The following is a 22,411-nucleotide window of genomic DNA, read 5'->3' as shown; positions in this document are numbered from 1 at the left end:
CTCAGATCTCGGCTCCCCGTATGAATGAGTACCCCTACTCATTCACCCCCCAAAAAAGTGTATGAAATTCTAGCAATTAAAAACAAAATGGCAGACTTAGAAGACCGCTCGAGGAGGAATAATGTAAAGCTGAGAGGGGTGACTGAATCTATAGCACCAGCAGATCTCAGGAAATATGTTCAGCAATTTATCTCTACACTGCTGCCAGATACAACAGAGAGGAGGTGATTGTAGATCATGCACATCGTCTGCCTAAATCCAAGCATTTGCCCATCAAGGTACCATGAGATGTCATTACACGTATTCATTTCGTTCATGTGAAAGAGGACCTGATGAGATACACTAGGAAGAACTCCGCCCAACCTGAGCCTTATGCAGACATTTCTGTGTATTCTGACATCTCACAACATACTATGCTGGCTAGGATGAACCTCGCCACATTGACAAAGCTTTTTGAAAACCACAAAATATCCTATACATGGGGGTTTCCAGCCAAAATCAACAAGGGAAAACAAAACCTACGCCATCACCAATCTGGAAAATGGTCTAAAACTAGCCAAGCAGTGGCAGCTCCTTTGAAGAGAAAGAACTTTACCGACTCATAAAATCTCCACTGGATGGCAAAAAGTTATACCTGGGTGGAAACAATGAGGACCAGCACTTGCAATTTGCAATACCTCACAGCTTTCTGTAACTTATCCTGAATAAAATTCTGGATCTCAGGGAGCAAACACCCCCACCGTGTTGAAGCGAATGTTTTTGCACATTGTGAACTGTTGTGCAAAAAAACTTAAAAGGGACATTCTTTGCATAAAGGGACAAACCACCAAAATGCATGGATAAATCTTTTCCTCATATATTTCAAGCTTGTGCCCTAACTAAAAAACGTGGCACAATGATTGCAATCAACAAATCAGTAGCTTTCAAACTTTACATGGCTGTAACGGACCCAAAAGGCAGGTATATTATCTTGGTGTATGAACTAAACAATCTGCTATACAGATAGTCAATTTGTATGCACCAGATACTGGACAAGCATTCTTCTTGATGCCCAAACTTTTGCAGATGCCATTTTTTTTTCTTCTGTAATTTTGAAAGTGTAAATGATGGAAATAAAATCTAACTTTGTTTGACATATTATAAGAATGTCTAATCTGTAATTTGATGCCATTTGGAGATTTTTCCATCTTTCCTTGGCTTCGTTATGCACATTAATACACATTTTTACACATTTTTACCTGGGGTGCCCAAACTTTCGATCCCCACTGTAAATAAAAAGTACTTGGAAATAAGCAGTCAGTCCAAATGATGGATCTTGCTAGATGGACGAGCAATAAATGTATGCACATTCACAGAAGGCTGCTTTTCTTTAGTGAAGTGAAGCCAGCTCAATCATATGAAGAAAAAAACAAATAGAAGAGCGCCACTTAGTAAAAGGTGCTTTAATCGATAATACAACAAATATGAGTCGCTTACATATGACAAGCAGGAAGCTGGGCGTAAACAGAAAGTTACTACTGTAGTCATCAGCGTGTCCAGGAGTGCAAATAGAGCCTGTAATTATGGCCGCGAGATGCTGGGGGGGAACCCGGCTATGTCACGCGTCTGGCAGACTGCAGATCAGCTCGAGTAGACGGCGTGTGATGTCAGAGATGCAGGGAAACAGCGCGTTTCTGAGCATGCGCGAGGAGTGGCGCATGGTCAGAAAAGCGTTGTGTTTCCCTGCATCTTTGATGTCACACGCCATCTCCGCAAGCCGCTCTGCAGTCTGCCAGACTCGTGACATAGCCGGGTTCCCCCTCAGCTTCTTGTGGCCATAGTTACAGGCTCTATTTGCACCATTATCTCCAGTAAAGGTATCAAGATGGATCCCCAGAAGATTGCTGCAATTCTAGACTGGCCGGTCCCGACAGACAAGAAAGGAATCTGTTTTGTTGGATTTGCCAACTTATATTGAAAATTCATTAAGGGGTTCTCGGCCATCATTGCTCCAATCACCCGGTTAACTAAACAGAGAATCCGCTTTCATTGGTCTCCTGAGGCCCAAATGGCCTTTAAGGATCTCAGGGGTCTCTTTACCTCCGCTTCTGTCTTGAAACATCTGGACTCCTCCCTACCATTTGTACTTAAGTGAATGCCTCTAAAATTGCTGTGAGAGCAATACTGTCCCAAAGACAGGAAACCAGGGCCCTGCTTCATCCTGCAGCCTTCTTCTCTCGCAAATTATCTGCAGCAGAGAAAAACTATGGGAGACCGAGAATTACTGGTGATAAAATCTGCACTAGAAGAGTGGCGTTATCTGCTGGAAGGAGCTGCTCATCCAATTCTGATCTTCACCGATCATAAGAACCTGGAGTATCTGAGATCTGCAAAGAGATTGAAGCCACGACAAGCCAGGTGGGCACTTTTTTTCTCAAGGTTCTCTTTCCGTGTCACTTACCTCCTAGGCTCCAAGAACATTAAACCCGATGCCCTGTCCCGGATGTTCCACAAACCTAAGGAAACCTCTCTCCCAGACACTATGCTTTCTCCTGGAAATTTCCGCCTACTTCAAGAGAACCTGCTCTCTCAAATCAAGCAAGCTTCTGCAGAACTACTGACTAGAGATGGCCTGTTTTGGCACAAGGACAAAATGTACATACCTGAAGAACTACTAGTGTCTATATTGGAACTTTGCCATGATCATGCACTGACTGGGCATTTCAGCATAACCAAGACCATTGATTTGGTACAGCGTACCCTTTGGTTGCCCCAAGTATGAGAAGATTGCAAGAAGTTTGTGGAATCCTGCAACAAGAATTGTAGAGCCAAGGCCTGGGGACTACTAAAACCTTTGCCTGTCCCAGACAGACCATGGAAGATATTATACATAGACTTCATTGCCGAGCTACCCCTGGCAAAAGATCATACCACCATCTTTGTGGTAGTAGATCGACTGTCAAAAATGGCACACTTTATTCCAATTAAAGGCACCCCCTCAGCCTCTGAAACGGCACAGGTATTCAGCCAATATTGTCTTAGATTGGGGGGTACAATTTACCTCCCAATTCTGGAGGTCCCTTTGCTAAGCATTGGATATTGAATTATCATTTTCCTCTGCCTATCATCCTCAGACCAATGGGCAAAGAGAGGACTAATCAAACCCTCGAGCAATACCTGCGCTGTTTCTCCTCTTTCGCGCAAGATGACTGGATTTCCCTGCTCCCATTGGCCGAATTTGCCTACAACAACTCCACCCACTTTTCTACCAAGCAAACCCTATTTTTTGCTAACTATGGATTTCACTGCCCAATTCCCTTTCTGAATGTACGGTGCCGGCAGTTCAGGAAAAGTAAAATTTCCTTGCCTCCAATAATCAGCTATTACAAGAAACCATGTCCAGGACTCAGGAACACAACAAAGAAACTTTCGACAAGAGGAGACAAAGTGAATTAATACTGGCACCTGGTGACTTGGTGTGGCTATCCATGGTGAACTTGAAGGGGGCATGCCCTTCAAGGAAGTTGGGTCTCAAGTTCATAGGCCCATTTCCTGTTAAAAGGAAAATCAATGAAGTTGCTTATGAACTAAAACTTCCGAATTCATTGAAATCCACCCTGTGTTTCATGTGTCATGTGAAACCTTCTGCCTCCAATCCATTCCCTGGTCGAAGTTCAGATCCTCCTGACCCTGTTATAGTAGATGGCGAAGAGGAATTTGAAGTTTAGTCAATCCTGGATTGCAGGAGGAGAAACAACCAGAACCAATTTCTGATTAATTGGAAGGGGTACGGACCCGAAGAAAACTCTTGGGAGCCCAAGGGAAACATCTACGCTAAGGCCGCGTACACACGGGCGGACTGTTCGTCCAACTTTGTCCGCTGAACAGTGTTTGGGCGGACAGTCCGCTCGTGTGTGGGCTTTCAGCGGACAGTTTCAGCGGACAGTTGGACGGACAAGGTTTTTCGGAAATTCCGTAAAACTGTCCGCTGAAACCTTGTTTCAGCGAACAGTCCGCTCGTGTGTAGGCTTGTTCGTCAAACAAAGTTGCGCGCATGCTCAAAGGATTTTCACGCCGAAAGCTATAATGCAGTGTATAGGACGTCGTATTTTTCGTCCCGTCGTACGTGCCGTTCACGTCATCGCGCACGGTTTCAGCAAACTGTTCGTCCGTCGTGTGTGGCCATGTCCGTCCATGCTAAGTTTGAGCGGACTGTTTGCCGAAACTGTTGGACGGACAAAGTTGGGCGAACAGTCCGCGCGTGTGTACGCGGCCTAAGAGTCTGGTTCAGTCCTTTAAAAGGTCCCATCCTGAGAGCTTTGCCCGAATGGGCATCTGGAGGTTGCCTCTTGGGGGGGGGGGGGGGGGCAATGTCAGGAAGATCCTGCCAGTAATAGGTGTTCCAGGCGCCTTGGCGTGTGTTCGCAGGTGCCATTGCGCATGCGCGTGCTCCTGTCGGCACCAGGTGGGCTATTTAAACCTGCCTATTTAAACATGCCTGTCACATAAAAATTTTGCTGTCTGCTCTACAGCGTTCTGTGTGCCTTTATCTGATCTGCAACTTACCTGTGAATACCCGGCTATCCGTGACTATTCCAGCTATCCACCTGCATCCAACCTCTTGTTTCTGACTATTCTCCTGCCTGTTTCTCTGGTCCCTCTGCTGTCCTGCTTGATATGCGACCCTGCCTGCCTGACTACTCCATGTGTTCCAGTTCCAGCCTGCTTGCCTATCAGCTGTTCCTGGTTCCAGTCCAGTGTATTCCAGTTCCAGCCTGCTTGCCTATCAGCTGTTCCTGGTTCCAGTCCAGTGTATTCCAGTTCCAGCCTGCTTGCCTATCAGCTGTTCCTGGTTCCAGTCCAGTGTGTTCCAGTCCCAGCCTGCTTGCCTGTCAACTGTTCCTGGTTCCAGTCCAGTGCTTCTGTTCCTGCTTGGCTCCTGTTCTGGTCTCCTGTCTCCTGCAAGGAATTCCTGGACTTCTGGTCTGACCTTCTCTGCTGTTGATCCTGCCAGGCACTCATACCACTCCTCACTCCTGTGCCTTCTGTTACCTTACCAGGGGCTGTGAGTGGGAGCCATAAGGGAGGCCTCCATCTGCCATTCGGGCTCAAGCCACTAGCTACGTGACAGCTGGGGACTGAGAATAATTTTCCTCATTGAGAAAGAACAGCACAAGTTGAAGTCTCTCAACTGCAAATCAATGTGTCACTCCCAGAGGAAGGCACACTGGTGTTTTCAGAACACAGGCCAGCATGACTCACTTGGGGCACTCCCTGCAACTAATGACAGAACACAGTCCAGCATGCACAGCTAAACAGGAATGTCCCCACAGCAACTTTCGTTTGAAGGTGGAGTAGCTTCTGTTAAAGTGATTGTAAAGGATCGTTTTTTATTTTTTTAAATAACAAACATGTTATACTTACCTCCACTGTGCAGCTTGTTTTACACAGAATGGCCCCGAACCTCATATTCTGGGATTCCCTGGCGGCTCTCGTGGCTCCTCCCCATGTCAGATAACCCCCCAGGAGAAGTGCTCTCCCAAGGGGGTTAACTTGCGGGCACTCTCCTGAGTCCAGCATTTGCATCCACAGACACGAATGCTGGACTCGGCCCCGCATAGGATGCATTAAGGTGAAAAAACACGTGGGTTTACAACCCCTTTTATGGATCCTGACTCCTCAAAACACATGTTTGTAATCTATAATAATTTCTGCAGCTTGACACAGTTCAGTAGTATTTACCAGTAATACCTGGGATCTTCCAGCTGTAGAGGTTTCCCACTTGTATCAGTATTATTGATGTAATGCTGAAGATCTTTCTTATTAGGCCTGCGAATGATCACATAGTCTGGGGTAATATGCTGGCCATAGTCTCAAATTTGTGAAACAGAAGAGTACCTTTCAGCATACTTTGTGATAGCTTTATAATATCAAATTTACTTTCCTTTCCTTAGCTTAAAGGTAATAATCATAGTATTTCAAGCGCTTTGGAACCCGGCACATCTTAACAAACTTACGCAACAGGCATTACTCACCACGCGTATCTTCCACCCCCATTTGGCTTACCAGTTTCAGGTACTGTTGGGGCTGAACACGGGATCGACCGCTTCTCCGGGCATGATATGAATGGGCATACTTAGCTCGATGAGTGGTTGGGGTTACACTCCTTGGAGGCGCTGTATCCATACTAGCGGCCGATGCAGACATTTGACGTTCCTTAGGAGGAAGGAGAGGTGCTGGTACTACTTTATCCAGACTAACAGCTGCTGCAGAAAACTCAGGATGACCGGTGGCAGTGGGAACTAACACTTCCACTGCGGGCATGATAGTGTCACTATGTACAGTGGTTTCCAATGGAGGAGAACCTGCCCCGGCAAGGATAGGTGCACTGGAGTCAGCGGCGGCAGTGGTGGGTTTTGCCTCTCCTACCTTTGCCTACCCACGAGCTCAATCTGCTTTCATCACTTATGACGGTAGTGGTGGGTGAGCAGCCACCAGCAGCAGTTCACCACAGTGGTGACACCGACTCCAAGGACATTGTTGGCAATACCCATGGCTGTGGAACTTTGAGAGCTGTACAGTGCTTTCTCCACACGGGGGGAATAGCCAGTAATAGTCTCACCAGAGGCGAAGAAACTGGCAATGGCCCTTGGATCATTCTCAGCTGAAACAGGATGGATAATTTCAGGTATGGAGGCTCCAAGATGCGCCTTGACCCATTAGCAATGAGACACGTTGGTTAGTTTGCTATAAAATATATGATTTTTCTATGTGATAGAATAGCAATCAGACTAGTTTGATTGCAGAGATCAGGTTTGTCTGAGGATGTTTCTCAAACAAATTCCTTGGTAACAATGGGAACTGTTGATAGTTGGCAGTTTGGTTGTTAAAGTAAATGAGTTTTTAACCATTGTCAACAAACTGGTTAACAAAAGCCCATATAAAAGGAGCAGTAGAGACTGATAGAGCCCACTCATCATGGATTAAGACCAGAGCAGGAGGAAGAATCTGTAATAAGCGAAGAAGGTGCCTGGTCTCCAGGAGCAACGGAGTCTTGATTACACAGTAACTTTTAAGGGTATTTCTACTGTTACAGACCATAGGCTGTTTATTTGTTAGGCATTTTGCTTGTTATAGATATCTGTGAGTCTTGTATTGTATTCCTAATATTGTAATCATTTTGTATAGTAAAAGCACATTTACACACTGTAGAGGTCTCAGCTTCCTTGCTTATACCACAAAGTAACCTTGCTAGATAGATGCAAGCAAAACAGTAACACAGTCTATACGCAGAAAAGGTGTTACTTGCCACTTTCCCACAGAGCCAGATGAAATTCCAATGTAGCTGTAGTCAGTTGATGAACGCTACGGGAATAATGCCTTGGGCTCCAAATGTAGCAAGGGCCCCGACCTCTAGAGACCTAATGGTGACCTCCAGAGTCAGGGAGAGCCAACATCTTCCTTTGTAGAGTTGGTTACCAGGCATGGTGGGTGTGATTCAAAAAGAAATGATAGGCGCCAGTCACTTTTTGAATGTGAACAAGAGATTTATTGTCTCGTAACAGAACTGTGGAAGAGAGGGTTAGGGCCAAGAGTAGATGCAATGTTAATTGGCAGACTCCGAGACTTCTAAAAGTAGACAGCTATACAGTGGAAGGCCTCCAGCCGAATAACACTTTTGTATAGGTAGGACCACTGTCTCCTATGTCAACTAATCTTGCAGCAGTCAATAAAGGTAGTTGTACATAACTCTTGTTAACACAGAACAGTCCGTTTCTTATTTCACAGTATAACAGTAGTAGTAGTAGTAGATCTTCACCCACTGAGCTCCCAGTCTCTAACTAGTATTCCAGATCCTAGTTGTTGTCACTGGATCCCCTGAGCTCTTCCACAGCTATACTGCTGTATACTTATCAAGCGTCACCCCCGCTATGCTGCTGGGTCCCTGGCTTGGCACTTTCTGCTGCTTTCCCATTCTTCAGTAATCCCCAGTTGGTGAGAAGACTACTCTGGTACTTCCTTAAGCTTACTCACTGTAGTCTCCGGTAGTAAGATGGGTAGTCCCTTAGTGGCAAGAGTTTTCCTCCTACCAACAAACACAACTGGTTCCCCATTTGGCTGAACCTTCTCAACTTGATTGGACTCCAATCCTGAAGTCCCAACCCTACGCTGTTTTCCTGCTCCTGGATAGGCCTCAGGCAGCCTAGTAGCCAGTTGTCCCCTAGATAGGCCTCAGGCTTCTGGCCTAGCAGCCTGGGGTGACATAACACACGTCCACCTAGCAGGGGCGGACTGACAACTCATGGGGCCCCCGGGCAATAGGAGATTATGGGGCCCCCAGGCAATCAGACAGGTAGGTACTGGAGAGGTTGGGTAGCTATAATCTAAGGATTTTTAGACCAAAAGGATGTCGGTAAGGGACATTTCAGAGACAGATGTAAAAAAAACACAGATTTTTACATACTGTCCCTGGGTTTACTGAGGCTGGCAACCCTGATGGGGCCCCCTAGTGGCACGGGGCCCTCGGGCAGTGCCCGAGTGGCCCAATGGTCAGTCCGCCCCTGCCACCTAGACAGCCATCCAGGTGGCACAGAACCCTGATCACCTGACTCCACCCAAATAATAGGCTCTCCCAGCAGGCCAAGATTCTAAAGAAACCCTGGCCAATTGGCTGAGACACCCCATCCATTCATGATCTGACCTTAAAGGAGGAGATTATATAAATTTACAGAACACCGCATACTTATACAGAAAAGCATGTCACGCAATTGACACTGTGTGTGTGGCGTCAGTCTGATGCCGCCGCGCACCGGCTGTCTGTTCCATTCCCGTGTGCGGTGGAGGAGGTGGCCGCGCGTTGGTTGGCCGGAGATCCGGCCGTCTGGTGCCTGGCGCTCCTCCCCCTTCACACCGCGTGTCATTGGTGGACCTCCCGGCGGCTGGTCTATTTAGGGGCGTCTCCCGGGGCGGACCCGGCACTCGAGGCTCTCTCACACAGCGCACCACACGTATAGTTTGCTATATTGTCCTCTTGGCTCCCACCTATGGGGGTCCCTACCACTATCAGGAAATTTGTAACTTTCACCATTATTATCACAGATTCCTCACTATCATCACCTATGCCTTTTTTTTCATGGTATCACTTCCCTCACTCCTCACCTGGGTTTAGTCACCTTCAACCATTCACTTTAATGCCATTTTAGCCTTCACCACACAAGTTCCTTGGTTCCCCCTCCTTCCCCCCAGCCTTCATTTCTTTCCCCCTCTTCCCCCTCTTCCCCCTTTTTCTTTTACCCGCTCTCCATCCCCTCTCATCCCCTTCCCCTTTCCCCCCTTCCCTTTCCTTTGTTTTCTCCCCATTTTTTCTCTGTTCTCCTACTGTTTTATTTCTTTTTCCCGTTTTCCTCCCCTTCCAATCCCCCTCCATTCCCCCTAATTCCCATTCACATAATGTTCCCTCACTCCTAGGGTGTCCTCGTTTTTGGTACCCGCCCCGGGTCTCACCCCTTCCAAATCCGCTGGGTCGCCCACCTCAGTTCCCGGTTGGAATCAATTGCCTGGATCACCTGTAGGGCCCAACTTTTACACCACCATACATCAAACCATAGTAAGTAAAGCCTTGGTTATGGAGGTTCTGTATTTAACCCCTAACCCCGTCTTTCTATAACTAATCTTATTTTTTCTTATTTTTCAAATAACTTTATTCATAGACAGTACACGTGCTTGCTCCTGACGAGTGGCAGGTAAGCCACGAAAACACGTAGAGCTGTTGGATGCTGTGTCTCTAATTACTGTACCAAGATTTTCTTAAGTCTCATTGTGATATATATATATATATACCCAACAGGCCCAGAGACCATCAGTCTTGCAGTTATTATATTTTTTGTACTTTTGCTATACCCCCATACCATTTGAGGTGAACATAAGGACTTTTTTCTCATCATAAGAATGTACCATTTTTTATCTTGCTTTTTGCATATTATCTTGATGACTATTATATGTATTGTGAACTGTGTTTATGGTCTGAGTACTATTTGTATATCATCCCTTATTAATGTTACCTTAAATATGTGATTCTATAATATATTGCTTTAATAAAATAATAATACTAATAATAAAAAAATGTTTATGTTCATCCATTACTTCTTTGCTGCCATATGCTTTATATAAAGTCCCACTTGCTTTTCTGTATAAGTATGCGGTGTTCTGTATATTTATATAATCTCCTCCTTTATGATAATGGGATGGATATTCAGGATTTTACCAAATCATGGTATCACTCAAAGTCCCTAGGGATGGAAACACGCGGTCTTACCAGACCATGGCTTCCTGAAAGTCCCTACTTCCCCCAAAAAAAAAAAATTTCACTTCATGATCTGACCTTGCTAAGCCCCCTGTCATTCTAATGTCACCAGTCACAGTGCCACCTAGTGACAGAAGAGAAAAGGTGCAGCAATTCCAGAATTATGCCTTGTACACACGATCGCACATTCCGACAACAAAATACATGTTTTTTTTTCCGACGGATGTTGGCTCAAACTTTTCTTGCATACACATGGTCACACAAAGTTGGTCTGAATTTGGGAACGCCAAGAATGCAGTAACGTACAACATGTATGACGGCACTAGAAAGAGGAAGTTAAATACCAAGTGCGCCTAAACCTAACCATATAATCCTTGCATGTTGCATTCTACACAACTATTTAAGGAGAAATTCAATGAACTATGTGGCCTCAGTTAGGCCTGAGGCCAGACTTCAACAAGAAACCCTGACAGCGCTTTAAGCTGGCCGTCCTGGCTTGCCCCCCCACCTGTGCCTACGAAGTAAGACAGAAGTATGTTGAGAACTTTGCAAGTGGGGAGCCAATGATATGCCAGAAACTGTTTAAGAAACATTTTATCCTAAATTTTTTAACTTATGCCACTTACACACGACCGTTTTTTCCGTCAGAATAAACTGATTGTATTTCTAACAGAGTTCCAAAGGAGTTCCGCTGAAGTGGACTTGCATACACACGATCACATCAAAGTCCGATCGATTAGAATGCGGTGATGTACAACACGTACGACTGGACTAAAAAAAGGTAGTTAAATAGCCAGTAGCCAATAGCTGCCCTTGCGTCGTTTTTGGTCCATCGGACAAATGGTTTTCTCAATAGGAATTGATTCCATCGGAAAGATTTAAAACATGATTTATTTCTAGGTCCATCAGAATTTTTGAAAGAAAAAGTCAGATGAAACTCACACATGATCGGAATATCCAATGAAATGATTTAATTAGACCTTTTCTGCCGGTCGTGTGTACGTGGCATTAAACTGAAAGAAGAATTCCTTTGATTTACTGCCTGAGTATCTTTTAGCTGTCTCCTTGGTTCTCCAATGGGCTTTTCTGTTTGGACATTTTCTTCAATAGTGCAAATGTAATTTATTTGATACGTGAGGTGACACTCTCTTCTTCAGCGAAATATTATTATGTTGTGGGTCTGCTACACACACCTTGTTTTTGTTGTTAATGTATGTAATGCATTACTGACAAAAATATTCATCATTTTCAGCACCATAAATTAATTTTGTGGAGTCACAAAAATGGCGCGATTGTGGCAAATTAGAAAACACTAGCATTAGAAAGAGTTATTTACTAAAGAAAATTCCACTTTGCACTCCAAGTGCACTTAAAAGTGCACATGAAACTGCACTTGTAGTGCAAAGTGGATTTACCTTTAGTAACTAAAGCCCCATACACACGATCAGAATTTCTGCCAGCAAAGTCGAAAATGTGAGCTTGTGCTCAGAAATTCCGACCGTGTGTAGGCTCCATCGGACTTTTGGTGGCAGGATTCTAGCCAACAAAAGATTGAGAACAGGTTCTCTATTTTTCGGTCGGAAAAAGTTCAGATTGGAAATGCAACCCCTTTCTCTCAACTAATTGAGTTGGGAGGAAGGGGTTGCACCCACAAAACGCATACATTGATAACCCGTGATGGCAGATAGCACATGTTGACACACTGTGTTCATCTTCAAAATTTGGCTTTTAAAATACTTTAAAACTTTTTTTAAATTCAAAAATACATGAGAAAAGGGGCCAATTGTTGTGTGTTTTAGACTCTGCCTAAAACATCAATGACGTTCTTCATTTTTTTTTAACATCATTTTCCCTTATATTTTCTAAATTACGATGGCACGCCATTCTCTCCCCAATGAGGATCTGGGCACTTTCAGTGGTGAAAGGAGATTCTTTTTCCACAACATCCACATCACCTAAAATAAAATAAAACACACCATGTATTATAAATATGCAGGACTAGATCTCTTACCTGAAGCTGTGGTCTCAGACACTCACCTGTTGTGGTGACAATTTTGCCTACTTCATAAACCTCTCCCTCCTCATCCTCGACTTGTGGTGTGGGGATTTCCCCTTCTTTAGGAGGTGCCTGGTGTCCTCAGATGTCCAGAGTCTTTGCTCCCCTATGTGAATACAAAATAGGTATACTTAGCACACAGATATTGGAGGGCAGAAATAGGAATATGAAACATTGCTTGGAAGTGTTGTATAATTGTCTGTTTTGGCAGAGTTCCAAGCTGAAGAACATTTTATTTCCTTTCTAAAGCTGAAATACTTGTCTTTTTTTGTTAAAGTATTATACATGTAGACAACTCTATAGTATCCAGAACCCTAAAAATTTGTTCTGGTGTCCCACACTAGTGCTCCTGTGTCCAGATGTGTAAACAGCTGCTGAGTGTCCTCTCCTTACACTGAATCAAGTTTGCATTTCATTCTAGTTACAAACCCATCTAGACAACAAACTTATTTTAATACAAATAGGCATGAACAAATGTAGTTAAGCTGTATTTGCCAAAAACATCTTATAAGTGGGCGAACAAACAATGTTTCCTACGATCGATTACTGTGCCCATGAACATGAATGTTGCCATTTTAAAATGTACAACAGTAAAGAAAAGCACATGGAGCAGCACGAACGTTAAGAAGAATAGGAACACACAACATAATACTTACTTTTTTGCAGCACTCTGTTGATTCTTCTGTGCTGATCATGCTCCCTCAATTTGAGGTTTGACCATCGTTTCTTCAATTGATCCTTGGATCGCCGTACCCCAAAATTCCTGTGCAGACAACTTTAGGCATGATCTTAGCCTTAGTCAGATTTGGCTTTGGGTATGGTCCATACTTCCCATAATAGTCGGCCCTCTTGAAGATGTCTACCATCTCCACCATCTCTATAAAAGCCATAATTGAAGATCGGTAGGTTCGGGGCTCTGGCCTTTTGTCTTTGCAGCTGTTGTCTCTCAGCCATATGCTCTTCCACTGTGCCGAAAGACAAGGGGAGGGGAATAGACTAGAAAGAACGTCAGGGGCGGGTGAAGTTTCACGCATGCGCAGTGTATATAAAACATAACTCGCCTGTGGATGACGGAGTAACGGAAGCGATGATCGTTGTAACGAAGGTACAAATTTAACTTGGTGCATCATTGGCATTTACTGCTTATAGATTGAGGCCTATATTGGGTCAAGATTAGGAGAGTTTTGCCTGACATTAAGGATTGTCTTGTGTTGTGTCTTGCAGAGAAAATGGATCCCTTCAATGATAGGGAATTTCTAGGAATAGTCATTGATATGTTCAGAGAGCTGCCCTGTCTGTGGCAGGTGAACCACCCATTTTATAATAATCCAACAAAGAGGCAGGCAGCACTGGAGAAACGTCTTTAATTTGTGAAGCCGGTGATTCCTATGGCAGACATCAAGTGTTTAATGTCCAGAATTGGTGGCATGAGGAGCACTTATAATAGGGAGCACAAGAAGGTCCAGGATTCCCTGAGATCAGGAGCAGCAGATGACATTTATGTACCCAGGCTGTGGTACTATGACAGACTGCATTTTCTGCCAGACCAGAGGGAACCTAGGCCAGCACTCTCCAGTCTTCCTTCAAGGCTTCCTTTCCCCCCAGCTGAGGCTTCCAACGACTAATCTGAGCCTTCCAGGCAGCAACACGTGGAGGAGCCCAGCTTGTGTCAGGTATAGCATTCTTCAAAATATTTGTGGTTTCCAAATTAATGATGTTAAATATATGTTAGTTTTGATAACTATTTTCTGATTTCACAAAGTGTTTTACATATCAATAGACAGTAGTGGCCACAAATAATTGGGACAAGACTGAAAAATTCTGGGGTCAAAATGATAGTATTTTCTATTTATTAACATTCAATTTGCAACAGTCATGAGATGTAAACTGTGTGTGATTGATGAACCAAAAAAGAAAACAATGTCCCTTTTTCATACACAGGAAAGTCTCAGCCATGAGGATGCTGTGGAAAGTGGGCCAGTAGCCTGCCCGAATCCCAAGTCCCTCCCCTCGGCCTTCCACAAAAAAGTGCCAGGAAGAGGAGTAACCTGGAGGAGGCAGCACTTGGCATATTTCTTCTACTGCGGCCCTCAGAAACCCCCTCAGTCTTCAAGAGGACTATGCCTACATGACAACCTGCAAAATGCTGGTAATGGAGGAGGCACAATGCCTCTTATGTGAGGAAGTTATGTTACAAGCCCAAATAAGGGGTTGAGGGGCGAACTCTCAAGTCAAATCCACATTTGTGAGTTGAACCATGCTCCTCCACCTCCTGCCACAACTCCAACACCAGAGCCACAGCCTGACCTGGGTTCAGTCTGGTCTGGCAAAAGACGCAGGCTGTTGTATGACCACAGCCTGGGGACAGATATGTCATCTGCTGCTGTTCCTGATCTCTTGTAGTCCTGGACCAGATTGTGCTCACTATTATAAGGACTCCTCAGGCCACCAATTTTGACTGTAAAATAATTGATGTTTGCCCTGGGGTACAAAGGCTTCGCAAATTTCACCAGTTTCTTCAGTGTTGCCTTCCTCTTTATTTTGTTATTACCCAGAATAAATGGATATTTATTGTTCACAAATAGTTGGCTATGTGTTTTAGTTCAAAAAGGACAGTTTGTGAGTAGGCAGATACAAAAATACAAGGTCAAATTAACAATGGACACCAACCAACCTATACAAGATAATAATGGTGTTTTTGGTAACTTGACACACAAAATGAGAAATAATATTATGGAGAGCACTAGAATTGATAAAAAAAAAAAATTATTATGGAGATGTGACGAAAAACAAAATTAATATTATTCATGAGATCACGAGAAATGATAAACAAATACGTTTGTGAGAACTCTGTGTGAATATGATCAGCAAAACAAGACCAAAATTGAAACACCCCTAGTGGTGGACTTTTTAGGCATCTACAATAGATATCAACATTTTTTGAAGATCCAAAAAAGTTTTTTTATTGAAAAAATTAAGAAAAGTACATAAAACATGAAATGCATAAATACACTGATAATCTGTATATACACTGATTACTTGAAATACCCTACGCTTTCCGGAGAGACTGAATATCCTTCTTCAGGGGTATGTATAAATGGTGGTCTATTGAAGTGGACCACAACATCCGGCCCGTAACCAAGCCTGCCACAGAAGCTTTAAAAACTTTTTTTTTGGGGTTTTAAAGCTTCTGTGGCAGGCTTAGTTACGGGCCGGATGTTGTGGTCCACTTGAGTCCACGCTCAGGTGGACTTTAAAGGAGCAGGAAGAGAGCACAGCAGAGCTCTGGCCTGAAATTCAGAAGGGAATCAGAGAGAGGAGCTCTGTTTGGATTTAAAAAGTCACGCAACACAACATCTCTAAAAATCTTTTATGTGCTACCGCGTTGAGTGGAGAGTGGTGCACGGGAGGGGAGGATCTGTGAGAGAGTGAACTGGCTCCATCTTGTGGAAGACATAGGATTGGATTGACAACCTGATAACATGAAAGCCCATTTACTTTTCTCACCTGCCATGATCCTGTGTAACGGGGGGTCATATTGAGTCGGTAAGGAGCCAACGTATATATGTGGTGGTGGAGAGAGCACGTTTTGCACCTTTGAAGAATTATATTGAAATTTCATCACAGGTAGTCGGTCATTAACATGGATACTATGTATTAATATTCATTTATTATTTAATAATTTATATTTAATTATTTATTAACACTATTATCAATTTGTGTGTCAATTTTGTTTATTTTATTTTATATGTGATAATTATCATTATTTGTCACTTATGGATTGGTATTTGTTTTAGCATTAATTGTGGTTTTTTATTATCTTTTTGATTTGATAACTGGAGATATTCAGTTGTATTTAGCACTTGGTTGCTAATTTTTTACTTTTGGATCCATATATACACTCATATGTTTTATTTATAGGTTAGCGCAATTCACTTTTTTCCTTTTGTGTTTTTGTGTATATTTGGTATACATTAGAGTTGCAGCTTCCGTAGGATCCCTTCTTTGGGTCGCTTAGAACCTTGCTTTATCCCGTAGCGCAGTTTGTTCCCTTTTTTTCTCGGTTGAATAAATGTGTTATGGTATATCTCCTGGATGAGGAAATTGATTTGGAGATACAATCAGCATTTTCACGCGATCCACCAACACATGAAAATAGTGATGATTGCTTAAAGAAATTATTAAAGAATCATAAAAAGCTGACCATCAAGTTTCTCAACAGGAAATAAAACATTTCATCCTTTAAATCACATATTGAACACAGAGTTATCCCCAGAGGTCTGAAGGAAAGAGTAACCCCCGCGGGTCATCTACATTCACCGCGATTCCTTGAACTGTTCAAAAAAGTTGTTTAAAACGTCGGTTAGATATACTACAGATGATTGTCAATGAAGAACAATTAAAACTTGATGAGTTAAAAGAGGAAATAGACAACAGTGTAAAGCTATTGGAACCATTCAAATCTGATCTGAATCTTCTTAAAAAAGAAGTAGAAAAAAGTGCAGAGAAGTTTAAAGATTAGTAAACAGGAAAAGTTTAAACAAAACCTAGTGGATTGGGAGAAAGAGGATATTTTTTATCCCACCGTTCCCAGGGGAAGAAGTAGATCACATAAGGGTAGGAGACCTAGGTCTAATAACGCTTCTGAAGCCCATTCCTCCACAGATAGTGAATCAGGAGACCATGAAAAATCTGTTATTTTTTTTAGAGAAAGGGGAAAAGATTGGAGACGATCACACTCCCAAAAAAAAATCAACAAAAATCAATACTCAAGGGGAAAGCAATGCCCCATATACAAACATATAAATCAGGGAAGAGAAAAAGACAAAGGCAGAAATTAAAGAGAACTCAGATCCAATCCTCGCAGAACCTAATAGATGTTCAACATATTCCCGGTAAAAACATAGAGAATAACTCCAATCTAGACATGAAAGTTATTAACGTAACCGACTTTCCTCTTAATCAGCATCACATCTCGTTACTACAGAAGGGGCTTTCTTTCTCACCAAAATCGGCGATGAACGATTTTGAAGTGTTTAAAGATGTTAGCCTCTTCCTGCGGAAGGTGGTCTTTAGGTATTGACATTTTGAACGCAAAAAAAATAGACTCGGATGAATCAAATAAAGAAGAACGTGAAGCGCTAAATGCCCTAGTCTCCCTTCTACAGGAAAACTCTGACTAACTCGGACATAGAATCATCTACTATACCACAAACTGGTCCTCGTTCTTCTAATCTGCAGATTAGATCACTTAAAATGCCTCCACTCTCCAAGCACAGGTGGATACACTTTTTTTTTGGAACAGGCAAAAAAGGATTTATCTAAGATTGGAAAAGGAGGGGGTTAGAAAATCTCACTAGGGAGGAAAGGAGGGCCAGTAAGGAATTGGAGGAGGCCTCTTATATTATCATCAAAGGTAGTGACAAGGGTGGTAGTACAGTCTTGTTCTCACAGACCATGTATGAGAAAGAGACAATGCGCCTGCTTCAAGATGAAACCACTTACCGGAGACTTTCCTCCAAAACCTTTTCAAGGATTGTAGCAGATCTTAATTTCAAACTCAATCTGGCCCTTGGGGAACATCTTATTACATGTAAGGAATACAACTATCTAAGTGTCAATGAGTTTAATACCCCAACGTTCTACATGATTCCAAAGCTCCACAAATCAATTACCAACCCCCCAGGGAGGCCAATTGTAACGGCCATAAAAGGTCCCCTCGAAAGTTTTGGGAGGTATGTGGATGCTTTTGTTAAAGAACTGGTGTGTGAACTACCTTCTTTTGTTCAGGATACACGCAATGTTTTATGTAAACTTGAGACAGTCTCTCTACCCCTGGGGGCCATTTTAGCAGGGATCGATGTAGAATCTTTATATACTTCGATCCCTCATGACTGGGGTCTTAGGGCAGTCTATCATTTCCTTGGGGCACAAAATGAATTAATTGTGGATACCTTAGAATTCATGCTTGAACATAATTGCTTTCAAGTCCTCTGTATTAATTATCAGCAGATTAGGGGTACGCCGATGGGTGCCCCTTGGGCCCCCTCTTATGCATGCCTCCATCTGGGGCTGTGGGAGGATGAGGTGGTATATGCCACTGTCATTTGTGGCTGAGGTACATTGACGATGTGTTCATGATTTGGATAGGTCACTCCAAGAATTAGTTTCTTTTGTTGAGGAACTAAATAATAATAACAGGAACATCAGGCTGACCTTCTCTTTTCATTCCAAAATTCTCCCCTTTTTGGACCTCACTATGTATGTGAAGGATAGTAAACTCTTGACTAAAACATTCACAAAGAAAACTGCAGCCAATACTCTATTAATAGCCACCATCCACCATCCAAAGTCTCTCATACAGGGGATCCCAGTAGGGCAGTTCCTCAGAACCAGGAAGAACCATTCAGATGAGGGTGATTTCAAAATGGAGGCTCAGGAACTCTATTGAAGGTTCAGTGATAGAGGCTATTCGCATGCCTGCATTAGAAAGGCTAAAAAAAGAGCACTTCAGATGGATAGAAAGGACCTTCTGGCAGACAGCAAGGGCGGAACCCAGGGAACTTCTAAACAAGCCCCAATTAGAATAATTAGTAAGTATGGGGCACAATGGGGCAGATAAAAGATATCCTCAACCACCACTGGCATATTCTAGCTGAGGCTCCCATACTTGGTGATGTTGTTGGGGATCAACCATTGCTGAGGGCCAGAAGAGCTACGAATTTGAAGGATAGTCTTGTTCACTCTGAATACCAAAAACCAAACAAGTCAAATTGGCTTACTGACTTACCTTTTAAAGCGTATGTACCCATGTGATGGATGCACTATATGTAGGTATGTGGATAAAACAAACATCTTCACCAACTCAGGTGGCAGTAAATATTACAAAATCAACAACTTCAATTGTTCAACCGCCCGTGTTATATATTGTAGAGAGTCAGCCTGGGGCAGGGTTAATAAGAGGTTAATCAAAGAGGGCATGTATTTCCCCTTCAGACCTGCTTATTGTCAGCTAGGCTGAAAATGTCAGTGTGGGGCTGTTTGAGTAGGAGAGAGAGACACAGCAGCGCGCTGTGTGAAAAGGTCCATTGCTGAGTCTGTGTGAAAAGGTCCATTGCTGGATCGTTTACCTGTTGGGTGAGCTTAACCACTTAATGACTGTAGCTCTGATTTGAGCCATGAACTTTTACCTGTAAGCCTGTGTGCTGCTGTACCTGTGTGCACAACTGCGTGACAAGACAATTCTGTCTGGCAGTATGTTTATTTGTTTGCCATTTTGCTGAATAAAGCCACTTTTATTTTACTGGACTGTCTCTGAGCCAGCTCTTCACCACTCTGATCCCCTACAATATATGCTAACTTGCTCATGTGAAATTATCTACGTGGGTAAGAAAAAAGACAACTTAAGATCAGGGTTGGGGAACATGTCCAAAGTATTATTAAGAAGGACGATGAAGGTGCTCTCTCACTGCATTTTTTCAAGGTTCACGGAGGTGATCTAAATGGTCTTAAGTGTAAGGGAATTTACAGACTAAACTTGCCCCCTAGGAGAGGGGATTTTGATAGAATACTTTACCAAAAGGAAAAGATGTGGATCTTTAATTTAAATAGTATGCAGCCTTTGCTGGTTAAAAAATGTATGTAACCTATCAGTATTTCTGTAACAGTAATGAAAGGGCCCATGAAAGATTAGACATTTTGTTTTATATGTACATTTCTTTTTTGCTAATCTTCCTCAACAATAGGTTATTACTTCTCCCTTGGATTCTCTATATATGTTGCTGTTGCCTTTTCTGGTATAACTCTTTAGATCTATTGATATTTGGATGCGTTATGTCTGTTATTCAGTTTTTAAATTTTTTTTGGGCATTGGGGGATTGCCTTTATTAAGGCCCCTTTCACACTAGGGCGGTGGCGGGAGCGGCGTCGGCGGTAAAACTTCTGTCTACTTCCTTTGGTTCTTCTGCTGCCTCTGGTTCTTCTTCCTCTGAACTTCTCCCGACGCTCACTCCCACTGTAATGCTAGGTCCGACCTGTGCCATTACTTCTATAGCCATTGGGGATGGACACCTGGTGACATCATCCAGAGACCCCACCCCATTGTAACATCAATGCCTATCATGCCTCGGGTGGTGACGTCACAAGTGGGCAGGGTCTCTAGATGATGTCACCGGGTGGCTACGCCCCATTGCTATATAAGTAATGGCACATGGCAGACCTAGCATTACAGGAGGACCAAGCGTCATTAGAAGATCAGAGGAAGAAGAACTGGAGGCAACACAAGATTCAAAGGAAGAAGACAGCGGGAGAAGACATCAGCAGAGGAGGGAGAAGAGCCACAGAGGGGAAAAGACATCACCAGAGTGGGGAGAAGATATGTCGGAGCTGCTTTAACCACTTGACCACTGGGAACTTAAACCCCCTCCCTAACCAGACCAATTTTAAGCTTTCGGTGCTCTCTGAAATTTTTGACCCTTTTTCACACACATAGAGCTTTCTTTTGGTGGTATTTATATGGTATACACAGAGCAGATGGAAGCCGGGTCATACGTGGTGTACACAGAGCAGATATAAACTGGGTCAGGCAAGAACACCGCATTTGCTATCACAAGTATTGATGCTGTGTAAAGACAGGTGTTTTAAACTTGAGCACTAATGAGCTAATCACTGTCATTTTTCTAGGCAAGGGCTGTCTCAGACCCTGGTGTGAGTTCTGATGTTCCATCTGATACTGATGTACCTGGTTAACTCTATGATCCATCTATCAAGTTTGGAGTGTGCCATCCAAGTTTACTATTTACCACCTGCATCGCATGATTATATGCCTGTTTTCATATCATTCTGGTAAGCAGATTGAGGGCACGGGGGTGTGGTGTGCTTTATACATGCACATTGAATCTTGGTGGAAGATTATGTCACCTTTCTATGGACAATCACGTTTACGTTTTTTGATTTTGTTCACATTTGTTTTTTATGGACAATTACATTTAAAACTTTGGTTTAGCATTACATTATTGGACTTTTTGACTTGGTATTTAATCACCGCTGGGTTTTTTATTTTTTCCGCTATAAAAGAAAAAAGACAAAAAATTCTGTAAAAAAACAAATTTTTCTTCATCTAAAATTTAGCAAATTAGTAATTTTTCGTCATAAATTTTGGCCAAAATGTATACTGCTACATATCTTTGGAAAAAATAAGTACAATAGAGTCCACAAGCTATGGTACCAATATCTGAAAACTGATCACACCTGAAGTACTGATGGCCTATCTTGAGACCCTAACATGCCAGAAAAGTACAAATACCCCCAAATGACCCATTTTTGGAAAGAAGACATCCCAAGGTATTTAGAAAGATGCATGGTGAGGTTTTCAGTTGTAATTTTTTCCCATAATTCTTTGCAAAATCAAGATTTTTCTTTCTTTTTTTTCTTTTCACAAATTGTCATATTAGCAGGTTATTTCTCTGACACAGCATATGCATACCACAAATTACACCCCAAAAACACATTCTGCTATTACTCCCGAGTATGGCGATACCACATTTGTGAGACTTTTACACAGCATAGCCACATACAGAGGCCCAACATGCAGGGAGCTCCTGCAGGTGTTCTGGAGCACCCATTCTAACATTTCTCTCCTATATGTATAAATCAAACAAGAAAATTACATAGAACCCCAAAATATTATTATTTTTAGCAAAGACCCTAGAGAATACAATGGCTGTCATTGCAACTTTTTATCTCGCACGGTATTTGCGCAGCAATTTTTCAAACGCATTTTTTTGGCGTGGAGGTTCCCCTCAAAATCCATACCAGACCGAAGGGTCTGGTATGAATCTTGGGGGGGCCTCACGCCATTTTTTTTTCTTCATTTTTGTGTAGGGTTCCCCTTCAAGATCCTCAGAACACAAGTCGGATTATCATGATCCGATTTGGATGTGACTTCTATTTAAATCAATGGGCTCTCTAATGCCGCGTACACACGATCAAACAATCCGATGGAAAAGTCCGCCGGACAATCCCCCCGTGTGTGGGCTCTGGTACTCTCGTACTTTTTTTGCCCAAAAGTCTGG

General features: G+C 42.9%; 1 protein-coding gene across 1 annotated transcript in view; it reads left to right on the top strand.

Moving 5' to 3' along the window:
- Positions 1–22,411, top strand: part of LOC143974318 (acetylgalactosaminyl-O-glycosyl-glycoprotein beta-1,3-N-acetylglucosaminyltransferase-like) — a 189,712-nt gene that overhangs the window by 75,937 nt on the left and 91,364 nt on the right. Inside the window, exon 2 of the mRNA XM_077475556.1 lies at positions 21,021–21,182. The gene's annotated coding sequence lies outside the window, so the exon portion shown is untranslated. The remainder of the gene's footprint in view (positions 1–21,020; positions 21,183–22,411) is intronic.

Source organism: Lithobates pipiens, unplaced genomic scaffold, assembly GCF_037356315.1.
Source record: "Lithobates pipiens isolate NorthernLeopardFrog02 unplaced genomic scaffold, aLitPip1_a1.2 Scaffold_13, whole genome shotgun sequence".
In the NCBI taxonomy this organism is placed as follows: domain Eukaryota; kingdom Metazoa; phylum Chordata; class Amphibia; order Anura; family Ranidae; genus Lithobates; species Lithobates pipiens.
The sequence above is the reverse complement of the archived record's forward strand: the minus strand, read 5'-3'. Positions and strand labels throughout refer to the sequence as shown.